Source organism: Podarcis gaigeae (genome assembly GCF_964106915.1).
Source record: "Podarcis gaigeae genome assembly, chromosome: Z".
In the NCBI taxonomy this organism is placed as follows: domain Eukaryota; kingdom Metazoa; phylum Chordata; class Lepidosauria; order Squamata; family Lacertidae; genus Podarcis; species Podarcis gaigeae.
Window position 1 is genome coordinate 8658442 of NC_139691.1, and position 10448 is coordinate 8668889.

At 42.7% G+C, this 10448-nt stretch overlaps 1 long non-coding RNA gene across 1 annotated transcript; it reads left to right on the forward strand.

The window, feature by feature from the left end:
• Positions 1-199: 199 nt before the first annotated feature.
• LOC310836531 lies at positions 200-6815 on the forward strand. Its single transcript, XR_014560104.1, has 3 exons — positions 200-375; positions 5504-5593; positions 6460-6815. It is a non-coding gene; the product is annotated as an uncharacterized lncRNA (long non-coding RNA).
• Positions 6816-10448: the final 3633 nt, after the last annotated feature.

Here is a 10448-nt window from a genome sequence, read left to right on the forward strand (position 1 = left end):
TTCTTTGGGTAAGTCCCTGCCAGCTGACTTCCTCAACCCTCACACAGCAAAGCTTCACAGACAAAACCAGATCCCCTCTCCTCCTTACCCTAAAGTGAAGCAAACAGAGCAACTGTATGAGTCACAAAACACCCAGCCTGCTAACTGTCACCCACATGTGACTAGGTTACTGGGGCAACGCCCTCTGGTGAGGAACAAATGTAATGTGTTACCAGAAGGAGGAAATAAGTGGCAACAGCTTTCTTGCTGTAAACCTGTTGACTGCAAAGAAAGAGAGAGAGAGAGAGAGAGAGAGAGAGAGAGAGAGAGAGAGAAAGAAAGAGAGAGTGCACCCATCTGCACCCACAGGAAACATGGCCTGAGTTATTGCTCACGGTAAGTGAAGAACAGCTTTATCTAAAGCCCAGATGACTTTTGGTTACAAAAGAGCTTTTTCAGTACCTGAGATCAAAGGGAAAGAGGAGCTGGTGTTTCAGCTGCGGTTTTTGTCCCCGTAGATCTATTTTTAATCTTTCCCTTGGCAAAGGGAGAAGGGTGGGATGTGTGTTTGCTGGGTCACACAGCTGCTTCAAGGCACCAATTCTCTGTCATTGTGAAGAGTTTTAATCCAAACTAAAAACCAGTGGCCAGTTCCTTGAACTACTTCCAGACTGAAGTATTTCAGGAGCACTCTGGGAAGAACTTACATCCTTCCTTAGGTTCTGTAGTCTACTGCCTTCAACGCATTCCAACCTGATATTTACCTTTAACCCAAACATGTTTCTGAGGACCTACTTTATTTTTTTTCTGGTTTATTACTTATTGTTGTTGGTTCAAACATCATGGTCAAATCAACCACAGAAAATATATATATACTCATGCAATATTTATAAAAAAAAACATTGACCAAAATATATATTTACATTAAAATATACCAAAAAAAATATAAAAAGGTAAAATAAAATGAAACACCAAAGGTTAAAAACCTGATACATTAGACCATCCTATTAAACCACCCATTCAGAAATTTGTCAGAATCAGACAGCAAATGTATTTTCACTTGATCATCACTATCAGGTATCTTACATTAAAAAATCAGAATAAATTTTGCCTTTGGTTCAGAATACAAAGAGCAGTACAGTAAATAATGATAAAGATATTCTACTGCTGCAGCATCACATATGCAAAACATTGTTCTATCAGTATTTTGCTATTTGTTGTTGTTTAGTCATTTAGTCATGTCCGACTCTTCGTGACCCCATGGACCAGAGCACGCCAGGCACTCCTGTCTTCCACTGCCTCCCGCAGTTTGGTCAAACTCATGCTGGTAGCTTCGAGAACACTGTCCAACCATCTCGTCCTCTGTCACCCCCCTTCTCCTTGTGCCCTCCATCTTTCCCAACATCAGGGTCTTTTCCAGGGAGCCTTCTCTTCTCATGAGGTGGCCAAAGTATTGGAGCCTCAGCTTCAGGATCAGTCCTTCCCATGAGCACTCAGGGCTGATTTCCTTAAGAATGGAGAGGTGTGATCTTCTTGCAGTCCATGGGACTCTCAAGAGTCTCCTCCAGCACCATAATTCAAAAGCATCAATTCTTTGGTGATCAGTCTTCTTTATGGTCCAGCATATTTTCGTACATATTTTGCTATAGCCCGTACATATTTTGCTATAGCCCCTCTAAATATTGTGAAGACACAGTCTTGGAATGCAAAGCCAGAAATACTTTTCTAAATAAACTGTTATATAATTCTCCATTACATATGTTGATTTAAGAAAATGTAACTGGAGAGAACAATGATTTCTGGATTTGCCTGTAGAGCTTGTTGGGAATGGAATCCCCCCAAACTTTCTCCCTCTATATATTTGGGTCTAATCTAGGGTCCACTTTTTAAGAAGATGGAGAATTATATCAAAAGCTAAAAATTGTTGTTCACAATTTGCTACCCTGGTAGTCACCTTATGTGATTGTAGCTGTTGCATAAAATATTTTTTAGGAATTCTAAATAGGCAGGGCAAAAAGTAATAACAATGAAGCACTGAGACCTAGACCTGGGAAGTGTGGACCTGTGCCTAAAAAGCACAGGGCAAAAGGTATGCATGGATGAGCCCTCACTCCTGTTTTAGAGCGTAATATTTCGCTAAGTGTACACAAACGTCAGTCCATGTTTGAATTCCAAAGTTTTATCCTCAGCCTTTCACAATTTATCCTGCCAAATGCCTCTGTAAAAAAACTGTGCCTAAATATTTCTTAGGCCCATTACCACACTTATTAATAAAATGGTTTAAAATCTAATATTGATCGATAGAGCTTTTTCCTTGTCCTTTTTCTTTTCTTCACCATGCATTTGAATGGTGGTTGTGGTGCTGCTGGGAGACCCTTAGATCAGGCCATAACCTGGTGGTGAATCTTGGAAATCCAGCTGAAAATCAATTATCTACCGCTACTGACAATGGTTTTCCCAGATCTCAGGCAGAGAGAGGTCTTTCCTTTTATTTGCTACCTCATCTATGTTTTAGCTGGAGATGGCAGGGATAGAAGTGGGCATCTGTTGTAAGCAAGGCATGTGTCCTGTCAATAGCGATGGGGAAATCTGTTATTTTCCGTTTCTCTCAGTTCCTCATTTTTTCCAAGTTCGGTTCTCTACATTTCCACATCAGTTTGCCACTGGCATAGCTCAGCTGGTAACACATGATACTCTTAATCTCAGGGCCACGGGTTCAAGCCCTATATTGGGCATAAGATTCCTGCATTGCAGTGGGTTAGACTAGATGGCCCTTGTGGTGCCTTCCACCTCAATGATTCCATTATTTAAATCCACATGCAAATTCATCACCATTTGAGCATTAAAAAACCACTATTTGGGGTGTGAATACACACATGCTTATACGCAGTTTTGCCTAATGCATACATTCCTCTCATATACTCCTATACTACATTAATAGCCATAACTCCCCCCACCCAAATAATTCTGGAGACTATAGTTTGTTAAACATTCTGGGCATTGTTAGGAGACCCTTAACAAACCACAGTTACCAGGATTCTTTGTGGAAACCATGCCTATTGAAGTGTTCTAAGAGCACTTTAAGTGTATGGTGCGGATGTGACCCCCGCCTGCTCCACCTTCTGTGTGACCGACAGTCCTTTAGATATTTGAAGACAGCTCTCCCCATGTCTCCTCTTAACTGTCTCTTCTCCATGATAAACCTACTCAACTCTTTCAACAATTCCTCATAGGACTTTGTACCTGCTCATTTGCAGCATTTATGTGTAGAGCATGTGAAGTGAAAATTGCTGCAGAATGCACATGCTCCAATTCTGGAATTATTATTTGATTAAAGGTAGGAGCAGGTGGCACAATCAAGGTGCCTGACTTTCCAGTGCCAGGTGTTGCTGCTGGTTACCTAGTGGGATGAGAGTCAAGAGCATTGAACTGGGGGCACCGTCATGCTTGCATGTTGCTGAGCTCCCCGCACCTCACTCCCTCTACCTCTCAGTAACTGGAAGTGACGCTTGCTGTTGGGCAGCCAGGTGAATAGTGCTGCCTTGTCTCTACAGCCCCACCAACCACTGTTAAAAATGATTTCAGCAAGCCTGGAATGCTGAGCAGAGTGAACTCACTGAACCATAAGGAAATGGAATGATGGAGCATCCCATCATCACAACCGCAACTGTTATTTAGGTGTGGCCTTGTAAACTATCTAATTTTTATTAATTTTTCATTAATAAGAATCCAATATAAACCACATTAAAACAATACCAAATCATAATACAATTAAAAGAGCCAATTATCCAATTCCAAATTAAACATTTTGGATGACTTCCCATGTTCTGATTTTTGGCAGATGCTGTTATTCCTTGTGCCTACTCCAATCCTCTTATTTAATCCAAACAATACAATTCCAATGTTGATCCTTTGTTTTAACAAACATTGATGTGATGACTTTCATTTGTATTTATTCCATTGCCTTTATTTTGCAAGAGGAGTTTAAGTCTTGTAACTTTCTGTGTGAATGCTTTTTTTTAAATGTCCGACCATCCTTTCTTGTTGTACTCAATCATTTTTGGCATCCCCCCCCACTCCAAGGACTCATTTTTGCTGTGTAAAGGCCTCTCGCCATCTTGCTTTTCTCAAAACCAAAAGAGGTCTGGTCTCTGCCCATTACTCCTGGCAGACTTCCAGCATTTTCTTTGATTTCTTTCCCGCCCGATCACAAGCTGATATCTCGGCAGCACCATAATAAATTAAAGTTAGAGTCCTCCTTAGGGACTATTGTCACCAAACATCCCGATGTTTTCACATAGTTCCGTTCTTTGAATTAATCCATAAGCATTATAAAGTTCTTGTTAATTCCCTCTTGCATTCCATTAATATTTGCAATCCATTATTAATGACATTTCATTAGTAGCTAATTTTTCTTTGGTGAAGAGTTGCCAAAACATAAAATGGCATAGTGAATATATAAAGAGAGAACAAAGGCTCCTCTCTACCAACATACCAATCCAATAACAATGGTGGCTGCATTGCAGTTTCCGATACATGCAGTGCTATACACTCAGTGTCCCTGCCCCCCACATTCCATTGGAGTGAGAAGCAGGTATCAGATGAACTGCGAGTGAAAGCTCCCCCCCAACCCCAACCCCCCCCCCCCCCGCTTGCAAGGACAATTACTCTCACATTATCCTTAATTGGCTGCATGGCCGGTGTCCGCTATCTTGGGACCCACTGTTCACCATGGTGATTAGCACCGGAAGTCTGGCTTTGTAAACTATCTAGATGTGGCTGACCAGGAACATATTGCTAATAAAAACAAGAGATGTGGAAAGACTGAGTCATACAAGTTTTTTTTTGGCAGTAGGAAGTCCTATACAGAGTGCATCAGTTTACAGAGACTGTTTCCTCAAGTTGAACTGGAATGCAAGAAATTTATAGTGATTTTTTCCTCTTGTACATATTTTGTTGTTGCATTTTGTTCTCTACAAATAAACGTGCTGAAGATATTAAAAGCAATCAGAGTTCTAAAGCAAATAGCACAACTGTCAATCCTGCATCTTCTTTTCAAGAAGCAACAGTAGCAGCCCCACTCCCACTTTTATTTAATTCTGTCTTAAACAAAACAAACCCTCCAGCTGTCAGACTCCCTCTGCTTAAATCAAAAATTTTGCTTTGATGGGTGTGACAAAGACTATAGAGAGCATTCCAGCCATTGAGTTGTCAAGCTTATTTTATTCTCATGAGTTAAGCTATGTCACATCTTAATCATTATGAATGGGTCCATTCACAGTAATCAATACAGTTGCTCGATCATGTCATACAAATAGTTCACAAGGAGCACTTTGCAAAGGAGAAGATAAACTAGAGGGCATATGTTATTATCCCAGCACTGCAACAGCCCCTTCTCTACATTTTCTTTGCACCCAACTCTTCTCTTGTTGCAAACCTCCATTTTCAAAAATTGAAAGCTGAGTTATGTGGACTGCATGCAGAGATTTCCATATGACTTTCCTTTTATTTCCATGGACTACAGCCTGCGGCTATGTGGCAGCTAAAATTAGGGAATGCTGCTGCTGCTGTCAAAGCAAGGAGGAGCAACAGCAGGAGGCAAATGAGAAACCAGGTAAGGAGGAACTGGAGACTCTCTGTGGCAGAGATGGCGAACCAGGTGTTGTTCATAAGCCTTGGTCATTGGCAGGAGCTGGTGGAGGTTGGAATCTTAACGTCTGGAGGGCCATAAGTTTCCAATCCCTGCAGCTGTGGGCATATGGTTAAGAAGAACCCTCCTGGACCAGACCAAAGGCCCTTCTGGTCCAGCAGCATGATTCCAAAGCAGAAGCCGATCAGATGCTTTTGGGAAGCATGACAAAAATAGCCATTCTCCAAAGGGACTCTTAGAAAAGATGTGTAGCAGAGGTGGAAAAGGGGCATTAAGGGGAAAACCACCTCCCCCACCCACCCAAGAAAACAAAAGGGCTAGAGCAAAGGTGGGTAATCAATTTCAGGCTGAGGGCCACATTACCTTCTGGACAACTGTTGCTCCAGGAGAGCAAGAGGTGATATCATAGTTCAGTGACTGTATCCCAGCCAGTGAAAAATCCCCAGGGACAGTTCAAAGCAGGTGAGGGGGGGGGGACTGGGGGAGGGGTTACTGCCTGAGAAGAGTTGCAAGGGCCAGCTAGAGAGGCCTGGAGGTCTGCATTTGGCTCCCAAGCTGAAGGCTCTCCCAGTGAGAAGGAAGTTTGCAATGTTTTTGTATTTTTCCATTTAGAAAAAAAGGTGAAAAGAGGAGGAGAGTGTTAGAAGTGTATGAGATTATGTGGAGAAAGCGGATAGGGAGAATGTCCCCCCCCCCCCCCATAGTTCATAATACTTGAACAAAGTGGGGGGGGGGCTTCCAAGGCAGCTGACCCATGGGATTCAGCCGAATCCCAAATTCAGCTAAAACTGGCTACTAATTGCTTCTAATTCTCCCTCCCTTTGTACAAGTAACTACATGACACGCCTCATCTGGAAGAGCTGAGCCACTAGCAACTTGTACGCTTCCTGTCCAAAGTCAGCCGGTTAGAAGATGACGCTAAAAGCCTACAAGGAGCGTCTTCCCTGGGACAAGATCCTGCACTGCTTCCCCTCAAGCAACTATGATATCAGCAAGTCCACACCCTCTTGCATCATCACAGACCATAATGAAGACAGATTCACAAACTCCTCTTTCAGCGGAGATGAATGTGTCCGAAAACCCTCTGCCTGTGATGCCCATAGATAGTTATGAAATTATAAAATGATTTAATTGGAAGTGAAATGAAAAGGAAATTGTACTAATTAAAAGCTATGTTATATTGTTATTAGTCTTTGATGGTTTTTTATTTTCCCCATCGAAAATTATGAGTTGCATTGCAAAAGCACAATTACAGTACGGTGAAATAGCCTGCATTACTTCGCATGACAAGTGTACAGCATGACTATTACAGCAAATATCACAGGGTGGTCTGGAAAACCTATAAAGTCCACTTCAGCCCACACTTTCAACTCTGTGTGTGGGAAGTGTTTATGATATACCGGGAGCTCATGGATAAGAGCTCATGCTTCCAGGAACGACAGTCATGGGTTCATTGACCCCCTGATATTTCTGCTTGAAGAATCTCAAGAATCAGGGTCTTTGCAAGTGAAAAAACCAAAACGCAATGGAATGCCCCATGGGAAATATAATAATAATAATAATTTTTTTATTTATACCCCACCCTCCCCAGCCAAGGCCGGGCTCAGAGCAGCTTACAAGCAATAATAAAAACAAGATGAATGATTACAACTTAAAAACAAAAATAAAATACAACATTAAAATAATGGAACATTAAAATATTAAAATGTAGCCTCATCGCATGAGGAGAAGGAAAAGAAAGGGGGAAAAAGAGAGGGAGGGAATCAAATTGGCTCCAAGCCAAAGGCCAGGCGGAACAACTCTGTCTTACAGGCCCTGCGGAAAGAAATCAGATCCTGCAGGGCCCTGGTCTCATGAGGGAGAGCGTTCCACCAGGCCGGAGCCAGAGTTGAAAAGGCCCTGGCTCTGGTCGAAGCCAATCTAACTTCCTTAGGACCTGGGACCACTAGGGTGTTATTATTTATGGACCTTGAGGCTCTCCGTGGGGCATACCAGGAGAGGCGGTCCCGTAGGTACGAGGGTCCTAGGCCGTGAAGGGCTTTAAAGGTCAAAACCAGCACCTTAAATCTGACCCTGTACTCCACCGGGAGCCAGTGCAGCTTGAAAAGCACTGGGTGAATATGCTCCCATGGCAGAGACCCCGTGAGGAGCCTCGCTGCAGCATTCTGTACCCGCTGGAGTTTCTGGGACAGCTTCAAGGGCAGCCCCGCATAGAGCGAATTACAGTAGTCAAGCCTGGAGATGACCGTCGCATGGATCACTGTGGCCAGGTCGAGGCGGGAAAGGTAAGGGACCAACTGCTTGATGTGGCGAAGGTGGAAAAATGTCGCCTTGGCTGTTGCTGTTACTTGCGCCTCCATGGAAAATATATATTGCCCCATATTGTCAAAAGGGGCCCAGGAAAGTGAAATAATGCTAAAACCAGGGAGACTACTCTTATGGGCAAAGTAGGGCATAGCCCTGCCAAGGTTCTGAACCCAAAAAACCTTCCCAGACTATGGTGCAGTCTTCTTTCTGTTGCACACAATAACATCACTGCATTTTCAATGACTGAGAGACTTCTGTATTCAGTGGTACCTCGGGTTAAGAACTTAATTCATTCCGGATGTCCGTTCTTAACCTGAAACTGTTCTTAACCTGAGGTACCACTTTAGCTAATGGGGCCTCCCACTGCTGCCGTGCCGCCCCAGCTCAATTTCTGTTCTCATCCTGAAGCAAAGTTCCTAACCTGGGTTAGTGGAGTCTGTAACCTGAAGCATCTGTAACCTGAGCTACCACTGTATCTTCTCTGCTTAGCCAGTCATAAAAATCACCAGCAGTAGATTTCACCCCTGTCTCCAAGGAGAGGAAACCGTTAGGTGAGTGTTGCGGGTAGGTGGGGATCCCAAGCAACTATCTCACACAGAAAGAGCAAAGGAGGGAGGGTAAAAATATTATTGTCCCTTTATCCTGCTTTTGCCTCTCTCGGAACCTATGCCGCTATGTGGGGGGGGGGGAAATCTCTCATCGACCACCCTAAGCCAGCCTGCAGCAGTTTGCTCTTTTGCATTTTATAAAATAAAATATAATTAAAACTATATGATCTAAACCACAGAGCCTAGGGCTTGCTGATCAGCGGTTCAAATCCCTACGACGGGGTGAGCTCCCGTTGTTCGGTCCCAGCTCCTGCCAACCTAGCAGTTCAAAAGCACGCCAGTGCAAGTAGATAAATAGGTACCGCTCCGGTGGGAAGATAAACGGCGTTTCCATGTGCTGCTCTGGTTCGCCAGAAGCGGCTTAGTCATGCTGGCCACATGACCCGGAAGCTGTCTGCGGACAAATGCTGGCTCCCTCAGCCTACAGAGCAAGATAAGCACGCAACCCCAGAGTTGTCTGCAACTGGACCTAACGGTCAGGGGTCCCTTTACCTTTACAATAAAAAATAGCTAGAATGAAAAACAGCACAGCACCAGTCATTAAAAGCATTCAGCACCAGTCATTAAAAGCATTCAGCTCCCCAAAGCCTATTGCAACAAGACTTTACCTGTCAGCAGAAAACACCACAAGGAGGGAGCCAGCCTGGCTTCTCTGGAGAGGGAGTTTCAGAGTCTGGCAGCAGCTACCAAGAAGGTCTTCTCCTGCATCCCCACCAAGTATGCTTGTCAGGATGGTGGGACCAAGAGAAAGATCTCCCTTGAAGCTCTCGAAAGCTGGGCAGGTTCTTATGAGGGAATGTGGTGTTTCAGATAGCTTGGACCTAAGCCATTTAGGTCATATAACCAGCCCGGGACAGCAATCTGGCAGCTCTTTGAGCCAGTTGAAGTTTCTGAGCACTTTTCAAAGGCAATCCTATGTAGAGCAATGCAAATAGTGCCAGGGGTGCCGACTTGTAAAAAATATTGGGGGGGCCCATACCGGGGTCCTGCCCCGGGAAGTTTTCTAAATTTTAGATGAAAATTAGTGAGTTTTAAAGTTTTTTAAAAGTATTTTAGAGTCATATGATCAACATTAGAACCCCGAAAACTCGACTCTCTATAACTCCACACTCCGGGAAACTCGACAAGCCTGAAACACTCTTTGGCTTTGAAAAAAGAAACAAAACATAAACACGCACGGTATTTTCGTAAAAAGCTAATTTAATTTACAGTAACAATTATGCTTATAGACTATTACAGAGCAGTGAATATATAGCTCTGAAAAGACTGAAATGATATTTAAATAAATCCTAAACTATCATTAAAAGAATAAAACATAAAATATTGCTGTCGCACAGTAATAGCACTTTGATTAATAAGTGAAATAGCTAATTTAAGCTTACTTTGAATAAGGCTGAGGGTTCATTAAATAAAAATAATATCTCAAAGTTAATGCTTTAATACAGTTATTAAAGTTAATACAGTATGCCTAATACTGTATGTAAATACTGTAATACTGTATGTAAATAATGGGCTTTAATTGGGTCTTACACCCTAAAAATATTTAAGTATTTGAAAATAACTAATACAGTACTATAGTAATATAGAAATACAGTACTAAACTAGTACTAATATTTCGAAACTGAAAAATTAACATTCTGTATGTATTTAATTCTCTATTTTATAAAGATTTTTAATATCTGACAGTGAGTTTGGAGTAGCCCAATGCAAAAATCCTGAGGATCCATGTGGATCCATGCTTTGTAACCACGTTTTTGACCACTGTGACCCTAGGCAACAGTGGGTGCGTGATTTTTTTGGTGCAAGATGTAGCCATGAACATGCTATGTGATCTGATGGTGAATTTGGGGTGACCCAATGCAAAAATCCTGAGGATCCATGTGGATCCGTGCTTTGTAACCACG